We start from the raw sequence: 17,709 nt of genomic DNA, 5'->3' as shown, positions 1-17,709 counted from the left end.
GTCCTCCTGTGAACACTTAACTGTGCTCTTGGCAAGTGTGCAATCCATCTGGTCCAGTATTTTTTGTCACAAGTTAAAATTTGCCTGATGGAGCTCAACTTTTTTTCCCCCTTTCCGTCTTATTGTGTCAGATCTAAAAGGTACACTGTTTGGAAAGAACAGGAAAGAAAAAATAGCCCCAGGCTGTATAGCTAACACAAAAATAAAACATGTTGTAGTTTTATTTTCTCTGCTTTTTCCCCCCCATTTAAAAAGAGGGACAAATAAGAAGACCTATAAAATACAATTTCTTAGAAAAGAAAAGTCATGAGATGTTTTGGTGATTCTCCTTTTTCTTTCAGCTATCACATTAAACTGTTGTGATTTTACTAACCTAGTTAACAAGATTTTAAGAATTAAAACATCTTTGGTAATCTTTTTAACATAGTTGGAACATTTTTAAGTCATCTTGCACTGACTTAACAGCACATGTTGGGACAGGATAGTGACATTTACGGTCTGGCAGGGGAGGTCTGGGAAACATTGTGCAATAAACAAAGCGTGTTTCTTCCATTCCCTCATTTCACCTTCCAGAATGCTCTCTTGAGGGGCTTTCCCAGCTTCCCTCGCCCCTCCTCTACCTGGAGCTTTCACTCTGCTTACATTTGTGAGAATTCTAAGCTATGTCTCTTGAGGTTCCCTTCTAGTCCCTCCTACTATTAAAAACCACCTCTCCATACTCTTATTCCCAGAGGATTCTAAGTCAGTGCTCAGGGAGAAAGGCATCTGACCGATTCTTTGGCCATTTTCACCAACACTATAATCAATTTGTGCATTATTACAGTCTGCCAGGCTCTCTGGAGTTACAGAGGCCAAAGAACACAGTCATTTCCCTGAAAGAACTTGACCTAAATGTAATTCAGATAATGCTTCTTGAATGAGCTTAGACCAGTGATCTATACAGATGCCCTCATAACCTCTAGATTCTTAGATCTGACACATAATCCAGTAGAAGGAATCTTTAATGGGACTATTTCAGATATCCCATTAGGCTGGTCAAGAAATTGGAAAGGTACGGTCATCTCCTAGGTGGCCTAAGTAGGATGCCTCTCAAATGGCACTCTATTTCTTCCACCTGCGCATAAACCCAGTAACAGAGCAGTTTTTAGGAGAAAAAAACTATTTATTTGGTCTTTGATTTCATAATTTGTCAAAGGAGACTGAATTAGATGATAAGATCTCTTTCTGTTTTATCCCACATTTATGATATTTTGTTTGGCAAACATGAGGTATGGGGAAGCTCTGTGTGACTAGAGTGTTGCCGACAGTTTGTTTTCTCAACTGTCATTAGGTTTGTTTGAAAATTTACAGAATTTCCTTTGCAACCACTTTTTGGAATGCATTGCTTTATTTTTTCATTTTAAAGACCAGTTCTTTACCAAGTGGATGATGAGTAGGACTGTATCTCTTTTCATTCTTTTCTAGTTAATAATTGCTTACAGAAATGTTGCTTTCTGCTCACATGGTGGGATATGAATTGAAAAAGCATTTGCTTATATAATTTTTTTTAATATTTTAAAATTTCAGAGAGAGAGAGAGCATGAATGGAGGGAGACAGGGAGGGAAAGGGAGAGAGAAGCAGGCTCCCTGCTGAGCCCAGAGCCCAATGTGGGGCTTGATCCCAGGACCCCAAGATCATGACTTGACCCGAAGTCAGACACATAACCGACTGAGCCACCCAGGCGCCTTGCTTATACAGTATTTTTTACATAGTTTCCTTCTTTTAAATTTTATGTTGGTTTCCTGCTGGCTGTTTAAGGTAGAAAATGCTGCTGGTTGAAATATATTTATATTTTTGTGGGAAATGAAGTGACTTAAAAGATGGAAATAAGTGAATATATTGGCCAGATTTTTCTAGTCATTGAGGGGTGTTAGCTCTGTATCTTTAGTTTTTCTTGATGCATATAAATTTTGCTTGCCTCAGTCATTTCTATTTTTTAAAAATTATAATTTATAAGATTTCCTAATTTTAAAAAATTGTTGGCAGTTACTTATCACCATTAGACTGGTATGACCTTTGAGAATTATTTTTGGGGAGAAATAATAGAACATTTCTTGCAGCCCTGTTGAAGCTCTCTACATAGACACAAGATGCAGCTCATTACATTTGAAATTCCATTGTGATGACTTTCAGACGGTGGCATTTCTTGAGGCCTCCTTCACATGTCAAGGAGAGGCATATAGATTGGAAACTATTTACTGAGGGAATCTCAAATGTTACTGAAAATACAGCTGTAAAATGTCAAGTTATTTGCATGCTGGTGAATTGAGTGTCCTAAAAAATTTCGTAATCCTTAATATCTGCTTGTTTTCCTTACCAAGGAATATGGAGAAATACCACAAATGAAACACTTTTTTCCTTTTCCGTTTGTGTACAGTAACTGCTATGTTATAGGCAGTTTGTTGTTGTTGGTTTTTTTTTTAGTTTAATTCAGCTTCTTCATTTAAGAATCTGATTCCCAATGGATATGGTATAGAACTTTAAAATTTTCACTCTTGAAGATATTTGATCCTTTTCCCCCCTGAATATATGAGTATTCAGTAATACTTAAGAGGGATTTAATACTGTTTAACAGTGGGATTGCAAGGGTGATTCTTTGGGAGTACTTTTTAATCTTTCATTGTTATATCTCTCCTCTTTTTCATTCTCTTTTTCACCTATATTCTTTTTTTAAAAAAATTGATTTTTAAGTAATCTCTACACCCAATGTGGGGCTCACACCTACAACCCTGAGATCAAGAGTCATGTGCTCCACTGACTGAGCCAGTCGGGTGCCCCTTTGCACCATCTATGTTTTGGTCCTATTCCCCTGAACACAAGGGACTGTGCCTCATTCATCTTTTTATGCCATAGTACCTGGTTTAGGACCTGTCTCATATTGGACCTTCAAAGAATGCTAAATAAATGGACAAATAGCCTGTACTTTTCAATAACTTTTAGTATCTTAGTTGCTTGTTGTTAGTTGCCCAGGAAGTGATTAGGATCTGCAAATTTCTGTCAAAATAAGATGCTTTAGAATAAGGCATGGTGTAATCTTCTATTTGTTATCTTGAAATTATGAACAAAAGACCATCCCTTCTTTGTGAGAGGAAGACCAGGGTGTATAAAGAGGATGAAATAAATAATTGGACTTGAAATCCTTGGGTAGGTGAGGTGCTAAGCTTGGAATTCTTTCATATGATATTAGAAAAGAATGAAATAAGCTTGGAAGATATTTCCTGTCATTATGCAGGGATTTTCAGAACATATAAGGAGTATGGGTGGCCCACATTTTAACTGTAATGCATATGAAAAGACAGTTTTTTGAATTGATAGAGGAAGTGGTATATGTTGAGAAAAGAATACATGACTATACAAATTTAGAAATGCAGTGTCAAGCACTGTATCAGTTTGGATCAACCAGGGACAGAAACCACACCATCATTCAAATAGGGAACGTTTAAAATAAAGAAATATTGGGGTGATTGGCTGGCTCAATCTGTAGAACATGCAACTCTTAGGGGATGAACTCTTGGGATCGTGAGTTTGAGTCCCACATCGGGTGTAGAGATCACTTTTTAAAAAAATCTAAAATAAAGAATTATTAAGCTAAGATAGGTGAGTGACCATAGGATATAAAGAGAACACCAAAGGATCCTTGGAAGCTAAAGAAGAGTACCTAAGGAAGGACAGGCTTGGAAGGGAGCCCTTCCTTATGACTAGGGTTCAGAGCTCACTGGCAAGGATGCAGACAAGCCCACTAGGATGGCAGGTTTATAGGTTACATGGGCCACTGCTCCACAGTTGCTGGACTAGCAGGAAAAAAACATTCTGAGCATGGGCAGGCTGAGGCTGATGGGCCAACATGCAAAGGGAGTTGGAGTACGGCTGTGGGTGGAACAGCTACAGTGTGCAGGGTGTAGCAGGGCTGTGAAGAGGTGGTTACTGGGCCCAGAACAGTCCTGCATGGTCACTGAGAGACTGCGTGCCCTGGACTCCTGCCTGGAGCACAGAACATCACCAGATGTTTTCTTATGCGTGCAGTGCTAAGGGACCAAGATGCAAAAACTGTACGCCGGAACCACTGCAGTGTCCCTGCAGTGCCCTCTACTGACAAAGCCTAATATTGAATTCCCTGCAAAGAAGAAATGCTGAGTCTGGTTCATTATCACAGAGCAGGTGTTAAAGGGTGAATTTGGAATTGAGCCATGATAAACTGATAATGGCACAGCCTCAAATTCCAATTTAGTCAAGGATGTTTTGTTTTGTTGTCGTTAAGAACAGTGATAAATCAAAAGTAGCTGATTTCTGTTTGAGGACTCTCTGTACTTTGTAACTGAAAGAACCCATCAATGCTGGCAGTGTAATAAGCTGGGTACTCAATTAAAAATTGAACTTATGATAGATTGATTTTGACACTTTATGTTCAAAATTAGCACCTACTAAAATCATGAAATATTTGTCTTATAAAATGATCTCTCTGATTATTAAAAGATCAAAGATTGCATAGTATGTGCCTTTTACATAATTTGTAATATAGTAGCTTTCCACCTCTAAACACAGTCACTCAGGGCCCCAAAACTCTTGTGACTCTTATTTGGGTATCTATATCTCATGAGGCTTAAGAAGAGCAAAGGATAACCATATTTAACAAGCTCCAGGCCACACTCATATCAACATAGCGTAGTTGCTCACCTTTACAGCTGATGGCAACAGCTGGCTCCATCCATTAGACACCATGAACATTACCCTTTAGGTATTTAAAATTTATGCCTTTTAATTTCATTGTGCTCTCTCTTTGTCTTAAATTACAAGAGTGGCTAAGTAGAAATGTTCAGTGAAATGTGTCTGCCATTCATTATTATATGTATTATATATTTTCTTAAATAGCAGTTTCATAAAAATGAAAGCATTGGCAAAAATGTTAATATAAAGTTACATTTTACAGAACTTGATTTTTTAAAGTGGTAGTATAAGGGAACAGTATTATGGAGTAGGAAGTCAGTATCTGTATTGTAGTGTCTCAGTATGGCACTAGCATGTAACCATAATGATAATGATAGCAATATTTCTCTTTTGAGTGCTGGTTCTGACCAGGCATTGTTGTAAGTGCTTTATATGTATTAATTCATTTAATCCTCATAAAAACCCTCATATGAGGCAAATACTGTTCTTATGCCCATTTAACAGGTGGGGCTACTAAGGCAAAGAACTGAAAAAACTTCCCAAGACTACCTATTTAATAAGTACTGTGCAGAAATTTGAATCTAGGCAGTTTGGTTTCAGAACTCTCATTCTGAACCCGTGTATATAATACTGCCCACAGGGCTGATGGAAGGGATTAGTTTTCAGTACGCTGCTGACCTGACAAGATAGGAAGACATGCTCAGATGTTAAATACCAAGTGAAATTTGGAAACCCAGAAAGTTAAGCTGAACACGGCAGGCTGACTTACCTTAAACCTGCTCTTAGGTTTTCATAACCTCCAGGGCCACAGAAGGCAAAAGCCTGGACCCACCCAAGTTCGTTGATGTTATTAGCAAAGGCTCCTCCTCTCTTTATGGAGCTAGAACCCTAAAGCTACATTCTCTTGGTAATGGTGAGCTAGGATAACAAAAGCCCAGGTTCTTCCAAGGAAAATTTTCTGTCTTGAACCTTAGAACTATGTGGTGGAGCAAACATAAAACCAGAAAATTTGTCACCTCAAGACAGTTCCTGGATTTACAGCTAGAATTTATACTAGCTGGATGGTCAGAAAAACATTAAACTAAAAATTAAAATGGTAGTAGGTTGGTAGTCCCTCCCAGCACTCAGTAGGAGCAAATAAAGATTCTTTGTGGAGGAACTCATGTTAATTTGATCATAAAAAACCCTTACAGAGTTCCTAAAATATGTTAACTCCCATTAAAAAGAAAAAAAATCACACAACACAAGAAAATACATCATCATGAAGGAGTCAGCAAAATCAAACGGCAAGGTTAGATATTGAATTTATCAGACACATATATAAAATAAGTATGTTTTCTGTGTTTAAAAATGGAAGAAGAGGGACGCCTGGGTGGCTCAGTGGTTGAGCCTCTGCCTTCGGCCCAGGGTGTGATCCTGGAGTCCTGGGATCAAGTTCCCATATCCGGCTCCCTGCACGGAGCATGCTTCTCCCTCTGCCTGTGTCTCTGTTTCTCTCCCTCTGTGTCTCTGATGAATAAATAAATAAAATCTTTAAAAAAAACGGAAGAAGAGATTGAAAGTATGTCTAAGGAGCAAGACTATTACTATGACAAAATTTGAGAAAGAGGCAAATATAATTTATATAAATAAAAAACACATAACTGAAATTAAAAGCCTAAAAGGCAGTTTATGATAAATTAGAATTGAAGAGAGAATTAATAAATTTGAAAAGAAGATTGAATTAGTGTTCAGAATATAGTACTATGGGCAAAGGAGAGAAAATACAGAAGAAAGGCTAAGAGACAAGGAGAACAGTGAACTTTGCAGAAATGAAAGAGATCAGGCCACAGATTGAGGACACCCAGCAAATTCCAAGCAAGATTAAACTTCTTAAAAAGAGGTCCATACCTGGATATGACATAGTAAAATTGCACAATGCCATGATAAAGATCTCAAGTAAGTCAGAAGTGATAGCTTTCAAAGGAACAATTCAGTTTAACAATGATAGAAGCATGAAATAGTGGAGCAATGTTTTCAGCATGCTATGAGAAAATCACGTCAATCTGTGATTCTCCCCAGCTAAATCTATTTCTCAAAAAGGAGGTGAAACAGCAATATTTAGATTGAGAAAAAAAAAAGTGAGAAAAGATCTGTCATCATCAGATCCTCACAAAAGGAATTTCTAAATTAGAGTATGAACTCTGCAAAAAAGGAAAGAGCTCCCAAATAAAAATATCAGAATCTTAAAAAGGAGCAAAACCAAAGAAAGTGGTAAATGTATGAGTAAATCTGAACCAACATTAACTGTCTTATGTTATGAGCTTAAAAATAAACGAAATATGTGTCAATATAGCGCTATCAGTTTTGAAGTGATTAAACATAACCTGTTATCTTGGAGGAAGGTAAAATAATGGATAAAATTTGAGTTTTAAATTTTGAAATTAGATTTAAAATTTAGATACATTATGTATACATTTCACGAATAATCAATAAATAAAGTGTTTAGCTTTCAAACCAGTAGAGGAAGCAAAAAGGAAATAAAAGAGTTGATCAATCCAAAACTTTTTAAAAACATAGTAATAGATAAAATAAATAGCACAAAATAAGATGGTAGAAGCAAATACAAATATAATCGTAATTATGTCGTGTAAATGGACAAATTATTATAGCCAAGGGATAAAGATTATGAGATTTTTAGAAACTCTAGCAATATGCTGTTTACTAAAAGAATCACATCTACATACATCGTAAAAGTATGTAAAATTATACACCAGATAGAATCCTATTAAAAGAAAGCTAGAAAAAAAAAAGAAAAAAGCTGGTATATTAGTAATAGAATTTAAGGCAAAAGTATTATTAGTGATAAAGACAGTCATAATAGGTACAATTTATTAGAAACATAAAACAATTCTAAACTTTTATACACTTAATACCCTAATATGATGATTTCAAAATATACAAAGTAGGGGATCCCTGGGTGGCTCAGTGGTTTAGCACCTGCCTTAGGCCCAGGGCGCCATCCTGAAGTCCTGGGATCGAGTCCCGCGTCGGGCTCCTGGCATGGAGCCTGCTTCTCCCTCTGCCTGTGTCTCTGCCTCTCTCTCTTTCTCTCTATGTCTATCATGAATAAATAAAATCTTTAAAAATATATATACAAAGTAAAAGTAATTGAAACTAAAAAGGAAGAATAAAACAGTTCTTTATCATAAGGAGAGATTTTAACATGTTCTCTCTCTCTCACTTATTGGTAGATGAGGAGGCAAAAAATGGGAACACAATGAACACAGTATGTAGCTTGATGCAAAAGACATATAAAGAATCCCATGTCCAACATCTGAAGAGTACATACTTTTAAAGGACACATAAAATATTTAAGAAAATTGCACCAATTTACAACTAATTAAAAGGACTGGCATCATACAAACCAAATAGTCTGCAATACATTTAGAACCCAGTAACAAAAGTTAACTAGAAAAAAGCCTCGTGTTTGGAAATTATGAAACACGCATTCAAATACGTCACAGAACAAAGCAGGGAGCTCAGAAATTATAAAAGATTTAGAAATAACAATGAAAATATTTACATACCAAAACTTGTGGGATGCAGCTGAATGACACTTAGAAATGCGTAGCCTTACTTGCTTACTTAGAATTGAGAAAGGGCTGGAAATTCATGAGATGAAAGCATCTGTTCTACTTTGGTCTGTTGTCAGCTTGAGCTGCATTTCCTGAGTATCCTTCCTTGTATAGTTCTAGGTCAGTTGGCCCAAAGAAGAACTTGTGTGAGCCTGGGAGATGGAGTGAGGGAAGCAGGGGCCTTTATTCTCTACAGGCCTTCTGCTGAGACACAGTGGCAGGCAGAGGAGTGCTTCCTCTGTGCATCCAGTTCCTCTTCTCCTTGGGTGGCCACCTCCAGATTCTTCACTCTGGACCCACAGGGATCCAGAGGCCATGCCCCGTATTTTCCCCCACGTAGGTCCATGTGGGTGCAGAGTGAGCCTGGCCTCTGAGTTCTCTGCCCTCAGACTCAGGCTGGTCCTCCCACTCTGGGGCTTCAGAGGGAGGAGTGATGGCCGCCTTCACTTCCCCCAGCACCTTCCCCACTAGGAAGATCTACTTCTTTAAAAAAAAAAAAAAAAGATTTTATTTATTTATTCATGAGAGACAGAGAGAGAGAGAGGCAGAGGGAGAAGCAGGCCCTACGCAGGGAGACTCAATCCCGGGTCTCCACAGTCAGGCCCTGGGCCGAAGGTGGCACTAAACCACTGAGCCACCCGGGCTTCCCGGAAGATCTACTTCTTGTAGTGTATTCCTTCTCTCGTGGCTTTGAGCTTCTGTTTCCCTGACTGATAAGCATCCAATGTAAGTTAGGAAAAGAACCACATGTTAAACTCACAGAAAATAGAAGGAAGGAGATAGTGAAAGAAATTCAAGGATTAAGAGGAAATTTTAAAAATTTGTACACTAAACAGGATCAAGAAAGTAAAAAGTTGGTGGTGTTTTGGGGTTTTGTTTGTTTTTTTAAGATTTTATTTATTTATTCATGAGAGACACAGAGAGAGAGAGAGAGAGAGAGGCAGAGACACAGGCAGAGGGAGAAGCAGGCTCCATGCAGGGAGCCCAATGTGGGACTCCATCCCTGGTCTCCAGGATCAGGCCCTGGGCTGAAGGCAGCACTAAACCGCTAAGCCACCTGGGCTGCCCTGTTTGTTTGTTTTTAAGGTTGGTTCTTTAAAGAGATTCATAGAGTTGATAATCCTCTCCCAAGACTGATCAAGAAAAAACAAGAGAAAAGCCATAAACAGACACAGTGAAGGAAAAACTGCCTGTCTGCAGTTAGGCCAGAGCCTTAAATCTAATAAAAGAATATTTTGAACAAATTTGAAGCCAGTCAGTACATTTAAAAATCTTAGGTGAAATAGACAAATCCTTAACTTACTAAAACTAATTCAGGAAGCTACAAAAAACCTGAATAGCCTGTAAAGAGTAAAAACAGAAGTCTAAATCTTTTCATAGCAAACATACTAGACCAAGATGTTTTTACACCTAGGATGGCTAAGGAGTAAATGAGATAATACACATCGAGTGCTTTGATAGTACTTGGCACAGTGGTGCCAAGTGCTTAGCAAATGTTAGCTGTTGTCATTGTTACCAGCTTATCCAGAGGATCTCTGCTTAGCTTGGACTGAGGTCTAAAGGTAAAGTGTAGGGCAGCCTGGGTGGCTCAGTGGTTTAGCGCTACCTTCAGCCCAGGGCTTGATCCTGGGGCCCTGGGATCGAGTCCCACGTCGAGCTCCCTGCATGGAGCCTGCTTCTCCCTCTGCCTGTGTCTCTGCTGCGCGCTCTCTCTCTCTCTCTCTCTCTCTGATGAATAAATAAAATCTTTTTAAAATAAATAAATAAATAAATAAATAAATAAATAAATAAATAAATAAATAAATAAAGGTAAAATGTAAAAATGTCCTAAAACCTCATAGAGCCAGACACGTAGGTTAAAGTCAAACATTTTTCTCTGCTGTACTTATGTAATAGGCTAAAAATCTCCTTATACTACCCATTCATTTATCTAGTGAAGTTTTCACCAAACCCTTGGTCACCAATAAAATTCACTGTCTCCCCACCAGAGGCAAACCCCTCTCTGATGTATGATAATCCCTGGACTTGAGGGTTACCTCAGTGGTGAGAGGCACAGCGCGGCGGTTTAATCTTACTTTCTACTGTTGAGAAATTGAGAAAAATGGCCAAATTAGTGTGATTTTTTTTTTTTTTCTTCAAGTGCTCCGGAATGAATTTAGTGTCTTAACATTTTGGCGTGTTCTAGAAGAGCAGCCTAAAATCTTATCCCTTTAAAGGCACAAAACTTTTTGTATATGTATTTTTTAATAGAGGGTGGTACAGGCACCACCACCCCCCCCCCCCAAATTAGAGACAAGTGTGCTCCACAGTATCCTCGTAGGTGGGTTCCTGAGTCGTGGAGACGAGGGGGCCGCAGGCGGGAGAAGGGGCTTCAGGGCCTGGGAGGCAGGAGTGCGCAGCCCCGCGGGTCATGGCCACAAGGTAACCCGAGCCCCATCTGAGGCCAAAGCGGGAGAACGTCCTTGACTTCCTAAGCTGTGTTGGCTTTCAGTCTAATCCACTAGTTTAGCCCTTGTGATACGGTAGATGTGGTTCTTTACGGAGTGAAACGTTTGGAATGACTTTTTCTTCGGTGAAATTTCATGCTTACATTCAGATAATACTTTCAGTCCAGCCTAAACAGGTTTTGTTTTTTTTTTTTTTCCAAAATAGTACAAGAAAATAAGCTGCCTTCAATGTACCGTTGCCCTTTGAGCCTTGCGGTTCACTTTTATACACGAAAGCCTTGCAGCCCCAGGAGCCCCATCCAACTCAGAGCTGTTCTCTGCTGTCCTGTCCACGTGCTGTGAACGGCCTCCTCTCCCTCATTAACTTCCTCCTTGTACTAATGAGTGCTCATGTAGGTGTTTGGTGAGCTCCCGCTTTTGAAAACAGTTTTTTTTTTTTTTTTAGGGAGACTGTCTAAATCATACTCTCTCCACCCCCTTTATCATCTGCCATTCAGTGACTCACTGGGTATTTCTGGAGCCCCCTCCTTCATTATGGAGCTCCAGGCTGGGTGCGTCGGAGGAGCCTGGGATTGGTAAACCCTCCCTCTGCTCATAAAGCTTGGACACTTGCAGGAGAGGACAGGTTCTTCCGTAAATGCAGTCTCAGGCAGGGGATGCACACCACGGTGGGGGTACATCATTTTCTGAGAATTCGAAGAAAGAGGATATCAAATCCAGACTGTTCTGAGCTGGGAGGCCTCAGGCAAGTTCATTGCCGTCTCTGAGCATTTAGTTCCCTCATCTAGATTGGAGGGTTTGTACTATATATATTGCAAGGGTGTTTTCAGGAATAGAACTATGTGTAAAGCACCATGTATGGGAAACAGGCTCTTATTCGTGAAAGTTATTATTAATAAAACAGTAAACAATTGTTTGTTATTATTATCAAATTGGTAAACATTTGTGCACCTACTACATGCCAGCCACTGTTCCAAGCCCACAGGATACACAAGTAGAAAAATGAGTCTTGTCTTTGTGGAGCTTATATCCTATGTGATAAAAAGTATTAAAGCGTTATTGACTAACAAACATAGTAAACAAGTATTTGTCGCTGTTACTTTTTTTTTTTTTTAAAGAATTTACTTATTTATTCACGAGAGACACACAGAGAGAGAGGCAGAGACACAGGCAGAGGGAGAAGCAGGCTCCATGCAGGGAGCCCGATGTGGGACTGGATCCCGGGACTCCAGAATCACACCCTGAGCCCAAGGCAGGTGCTTAAACCGCTGAGCCACCCAGGGATTCCCCCTGGTACTATTATTTTATCCATTTGGAGAAATCTGGAAAGAAATGGAGTTTTAACAGTCCAAGATGGAAATCTGGACAGGGATGGAAGTATGGGAGAAGGAATAACATGCACCAAAGTGTATGTTTGTGGAAAATTTGCAGAGGATATAGGCTCAGTGACAACCTCTGGGGAGTGTGTTGGGCCAGCACACCTGGCTGACCCTGGGTGAAGAGTGGGCAGCCTGAGTACCAGGCTGAGGAGTTTATAGACTGGAAGTAACCGAAATCAACAAAACAGGGATTTTTTTTTTTTTTAAAAGCAAGTATGGAATTTGACCAGACCAGATCTGGACTTTAGGAAGTTTTAATATTTTAGTGCTGCATGAAGGATATTGGAAGGGAGAGAGACTGGAAGTGGAAAGGTCAGGTCACTGCAAAAGCTTTGTGAAGAAAAAACCCACAGAGAATGAATTGGTGCCATCCCTTGTTATTTATTAAGCCTATGTTGGGAACTTAGAAACCTTAATTTTCCCAAGTCTTATTGACATAAAATACAGAAATCCTAAGTGTACCCAATTAATTTTTTACAAATGTTTATTGCATATAGACTCATGTGGATTCCATGTATATTGAGATACAGAACATTGCCAGCACCTATAATAGGGACTATTAACTCAGAAGGCAGCGTGGGCACCATGTGCTGTAGCCAGTTTCAGGGAGGGATGGTGGGTGAGTCTGTGGGGTAAATCCTACCTCTAGCCAGCCAGCAGTCTTTTGGGCTCTGCTGTCCATCTCCCTCCCCTTCCTTCCTGAGCAGCCAGTTGCTACATTAACCAGACAGCAGGAAGAAAGGCAGACTGTGTCTACCCGAGTCTGCACCTCTTCCTGAGTTAACTTTTTTAGTGGGATACACGAAGCACGTTTACCCTAATGGCCCCAAGCATGAGAGAATCACATTTTATACCAAGCTTTGGGTTTCCCTAAAGGGAAACAGTAGAAATATTTACAGCTAGTTTTAGTGTGGCCAGAACATACCCAAACAAACCACAAATAGAGATCCTGTCAGCAGTGCGCTAAGGGGAGGGGTCCCAGAAGCTCAGGTGCGACCAAGGGACAGGGGGGCCCTCACCTCAGAGCCTTTGGCCATTCTTCCTCTCCAGGTGGGAGTACAGCCTTCTCTTTACCCACAGGAAGGAACCCATTTTTGTTCCATTGATGATTATGACATTGCAACTTAATAGTTAAAAAGCTTTGTATCAGTTGTTACAAAAGACACCCACCACCACCACCACCACCACCACCACCACCACCCTCACCCCCACCGCCACCCCCCCACCACCGAGTTTGGTCAAATTTTAAAGGATAGATTCTTTTAAATTGTAGTTCTTCAACTTTTATAACTATGATGTGGTCAGTTTTATGTCATTCTAGATAAATAGTATTGGTTATCAAAGTTGTATTTTGTGTGTTGAAGTATATTTAGGAATATCTACTTGAGGTAGATAGTATTTGAAACTTTTGTTTTCCCTTACTAACCAGTTGATGGCACGTATGCTTTTCACAATGGATTTGGGAAGGGGTGCCTGGCTGGCTCAGTTGGTAGAGCATGCGACTTTTGATCTCTGGGATTGTGAGTTCAAGCCCCACATGGGGTGTAGAGATTTTACTTAAAATCTTAAAAAAAAAAGGGATCCCTGGGTGGCACAGCGGTTTGGCGCCTGTCTTTGGCCCAGGGCGCGATCCTGGAGACCCGGGATCGAATCCCACGTCAGGCTCCCGGTGCATGGAGCCTGCTTCTCCCTCTGCCTGTGTCTCTGCCTCTCTCTCTCTCTGTGTGTGTGACTATCATAAATAAATAAAAATTTTAAAAAAAAATCTTAAAAAAAAAAAGAATTCAAAATAGACTTGGCAAATTATTCTTGAGAAGGCATAATGAAAAGTTAGAGAAGAGCAGACAAAGAATTATATTGGTTCCTCTCTTAATTGAAGAAATTGAATTTTAATGCTGGGAGGGTCTCAAACATGAGTGATTTTCCTTTGTCCTTTTATTTCTACTTGATTCAATAGATTAAAAAACACTCTCCAGTTCTTTCCACTCCATTCTGCTCCTTTGCTTAAAACTCAGTTGGTAGTGTGATGAAAGTTAAAAAGCTGTTTGATTTCAAACTCTTATCTGTTACAATCTGTCATTTAGGGTTATAGCATATTTTGGATCTTTGGAATACTTTTGCCATTGATAGGAGATATGAAAGTACTGTTTTATGTACTATTTTATTTTGTTAGCTAGCAGAATGAACTTCTTTGATTATTTCCTGAATGCACCCCTGAAAAAGAGTGTTTTTTCCTAACTATAAGTGTCATAGTCTTACCACATCAGTCCATCTAATTTAGAAACCTAGACCTGAAAGCATAATGAATGTCAGATGTAGTGAATTGATTCTCTCAGGAATGTGTTCTGATATCAGACAACATAATTTTTAGAGTTCCTTGTCTACCTTTAAAAATAACTCAAGTGTATTGAAGACCTAAAACTCCTAGAAGAAAACATAGGGAAAAGCTTTAAGATATTGGATTGGCAATGATTTCTTGGATATGACACCAAAGGTATAGGCCACAAAAGCAAAAATAGACAAGTGGGATTGCGTCAAACTTAAAAACTTCTGTATGTCAAAGGCAACAATCAACAGAATGAAAAGGCAGCCTATGGAATGGGAGAAAATAATTGCAAATTCAATAACAACAAAACCAAATAACCTGATTGAGTAATAGACAAAGGATTTGAATAGCCAGTTCCCCAAGAAGATATATTTACAGAAGGCCAATAAGCATCTGAAAAGATGCTCAATATCGCTAATCACTAATGAAAGAAATGTAAATCAGAACCACAGTGAGATGTCACCTCACACCCATTAGGATGGCAACGAAAGAAAGAAAGAGAGAGAGAGAGAAAGAGAAAGAAAAGAAAGAAAGAAAGAAAAAGAAAGAAAGAAAGAAAGAAAGGAAAGAAAGAAAGAAAGAAAGAAAGAAAGAAAGAAAGAAAGAAAGAAAGAAAGAAAGAAAGAAAGAAAGAAAGAAAGAAAGAAAGAAAGAAAGAAAGAAAGAAAGAAAGAAAGAAAGAAAGAAAGAAAGAAAGAAAAAGAAAGAAAGAAAGAAAGAAGAAAGCAACAAATGTTTGATGAGGGTGTGGAAAATTGGAACCATTGTACATTGTTGGTGGAAATGAAAAATGGTGCAGCCATTATGGAAAATAGTATGAATTTTCCTTAAAAACCTGCAAGTAGAATTTAACCACATGATCCAGCACTTCCATTCCTAGGAGAAAGAGTTGAAAGCTGGATTTTGAAGAGATGTTTGCACACCCATGTTCACTGGAGCATTATTCACAATAACCTAAAAGTAGAAGTAACCCAAATGTTCATTGACAGATGAATGGATAAAGCAAATGTGATTTATACATACAATGGAATATTATTAGGCCTTTCAAAATAAGGAATTCCAACATATGCTACAACATGGGTGAACTTTGAGGACATTATGCTAATGAAATAAACCAGTCACAAGTGGACAAAGATTGTGTCATTCAGGTGAGCTTCAGAAGTATTTAAAGTAACCAAAATCAGAGGCACCTGGGTGGCTCAGTGGTTGAGCATCTACTTTTGGCTCAGGTCATGATCCTGGGGTCCTGGGATCTGAGTCCTGCATCGGGCTCCCCGCTGGGAGCCTGCTTCTCCCTCTTGCCTATGTCTCTGCCTCTTTCTCTGTGTCTCTCATGAATAAATAAAATATTTAAAAATAAGTAAATAAAGTAACCAAAAATCATAGAATCTGTTGCACAGCAATGGGAATATGCTTAACACAACTAAATGTACACTTAAAAATGGTTAAGATGATAAATTTAACGCTACATATTTTTTTACCACAATAAAAAGAAAATAGTCTCCATACTTGTTCTTTTCTCTTTGGATAAAAAATGATTTCTGATCTTTGTGAGTTTCCTTTATTCTAAGACTGGAAGCCTTAGCATGACTTTTGCAGGTTTGATTTTAACATCCTGACTGATCAGCATTTCAAGTAATCTCAAGTAACACAAAGCAAAGGTTACTTTGCTCCCCTTGTGAAATTGGAGAGATGACCGGGGAGTTTTTTCTTTGTATTTTTTTGTTAAAATACTTCTATGGTTCTTACTGGGCCAAATGGTTTCATCATTTTCAAACTAAAGAAGCTAAAGAAACTGCTTGTATGGTGAGGGCCTGGAGAGTAGATTACAAATCGTGCAACACTCACCTCTCCTTTGCACTGATGTAAAGTGACAGTGTCAGTAGAAATTGTTTTCTTCCAAAAGTTTTTATGGTAGATTTTTATGCCTGTATTAAAATTATCAAATTATCAAATTGATTCCAGAAACTCAAGGAAAATGAAAATGATGCAGAGACAAAAAGGTACACAGTTTCCTTGGTGCTATTCATTTTAGGAGGGGGGGGGCACCCAATTTTTAATACGAGCAGTTTACAACCACTCATGGTTAAATGGTTTATAGGATTCTTTGTAACAAAAGGTGGTCTAATTACTAAGGAGGGGAGAATGATATAGCCAGGTTATTTACAATGTGTGACTTACTTAAATTATGATCCTGTTAACTATACAAAAATGACAGAAAGCAGAAACATCAGAGCAAATTAAACATTCTGGCTTTTCATTAATGATCTTGAATATAGGAGGTGTGCAGAAGGTTAATTTTTTTCCCCTTTAAACATCACATGAGGCCTGCCCTCAGAGTGAACCTGCAGTTTCAAAGATTCAGTACATCAGCTCCCACACGGGGAAAAAAAAAAAAAAATGACAGTAGTTTTTCTTTTCTACTAGGCCACACTAGAATGTTTAGTTTCTGTCACTAAATCACATGGTAGGGTTTCTAAATGCCCATCTGGATCAATTTTAGGTGTAATTTCTTTCCTTGTGGTTTTTGTTTTACTCTGAGTTACTTGTTGTTTTTAATTGTTCTTATTTGCAATCTTTAAATATTGATTGACTGTGCCACTTAAAACACTCTTTTGTGGCACTGATCTTTGTAGGGAGTTTGCATATGAATCTCAGGACATTTTTCTCCAGCAATAGTGTGAGGAGGGCCTTGTCAGGAAGATGTATTCCTTGGAAGTGGAACAGATGAAAAGTATACAAAAGGAGCTGGAAAAATTAGTATTCAGAAGCCGGTTTGCAGGAGAATATGTAGAATTTTACTATATTAGTGACTTTATTTATCCTAAGTAAATTATACTCATTTAAAATATTTCAGTAAGACTTGTAACTATAGAGAACAAACTGATGGTCATCAGAGGGGAGGTGGGGAGTGTGGGTGAAATTGGTGATGGTGATTAAGGTGCTCAACCAGTGATGAGCACCTGGTGTTGTATGGAAGTGTTGAATCACTCACTATACTGTACACCTGCAACTAATATTACACTGTATGTTAACTGATTGGAATTTAAATAAAAACATAAAAATAATAAAATATTACAGTAGTTTTTAAAAACATAGTCATAATGTCTCTCTCAGTATTTGTCCAGAGACTCAATAACAAAAGAAAGTATATAGAAAATACTAGTAACTCAATTAATAAACTTGATTTAATGACACTAGTAATTCCAAACAGAAGGAAAGCACATACTCTTTC

At 38.6% G+C, this 17,709-nt stretch overlaps 1 protein-coding gene across 2 annotated transcripts in view; it reads left to right on the top strand.

Annotated features, from left to right (window-relative positions):
• The window catches only part of JAZF1 (JAZF zinc finger 1), a 336,143-nt gene that overhangs the window by 116,586 nt on the left and 201,848 nt on the right, over positions 1-17,709 (top strand). The window lies entirely within an intron of this gene.

Source organism: Canis lupus, chromosome 14 (assembly GCF_011100685.1).
Source record: "Canis lupus familiaris isolate Mischka breed German Shepherd chromosome 14, alternate assembly UU_Cfam_GSD_1.0, whole genome shotgun sequence".
In the NCBI taxonomy this organism is placed as follows: Eukaryota; Metazoa; Chordata; class Mammalia; order Carnivora; family Canidae; genus Canis; species Canis lupus.
This window is presented reverse-complemented; position numbering and strand designations above follow the sequence as displayed.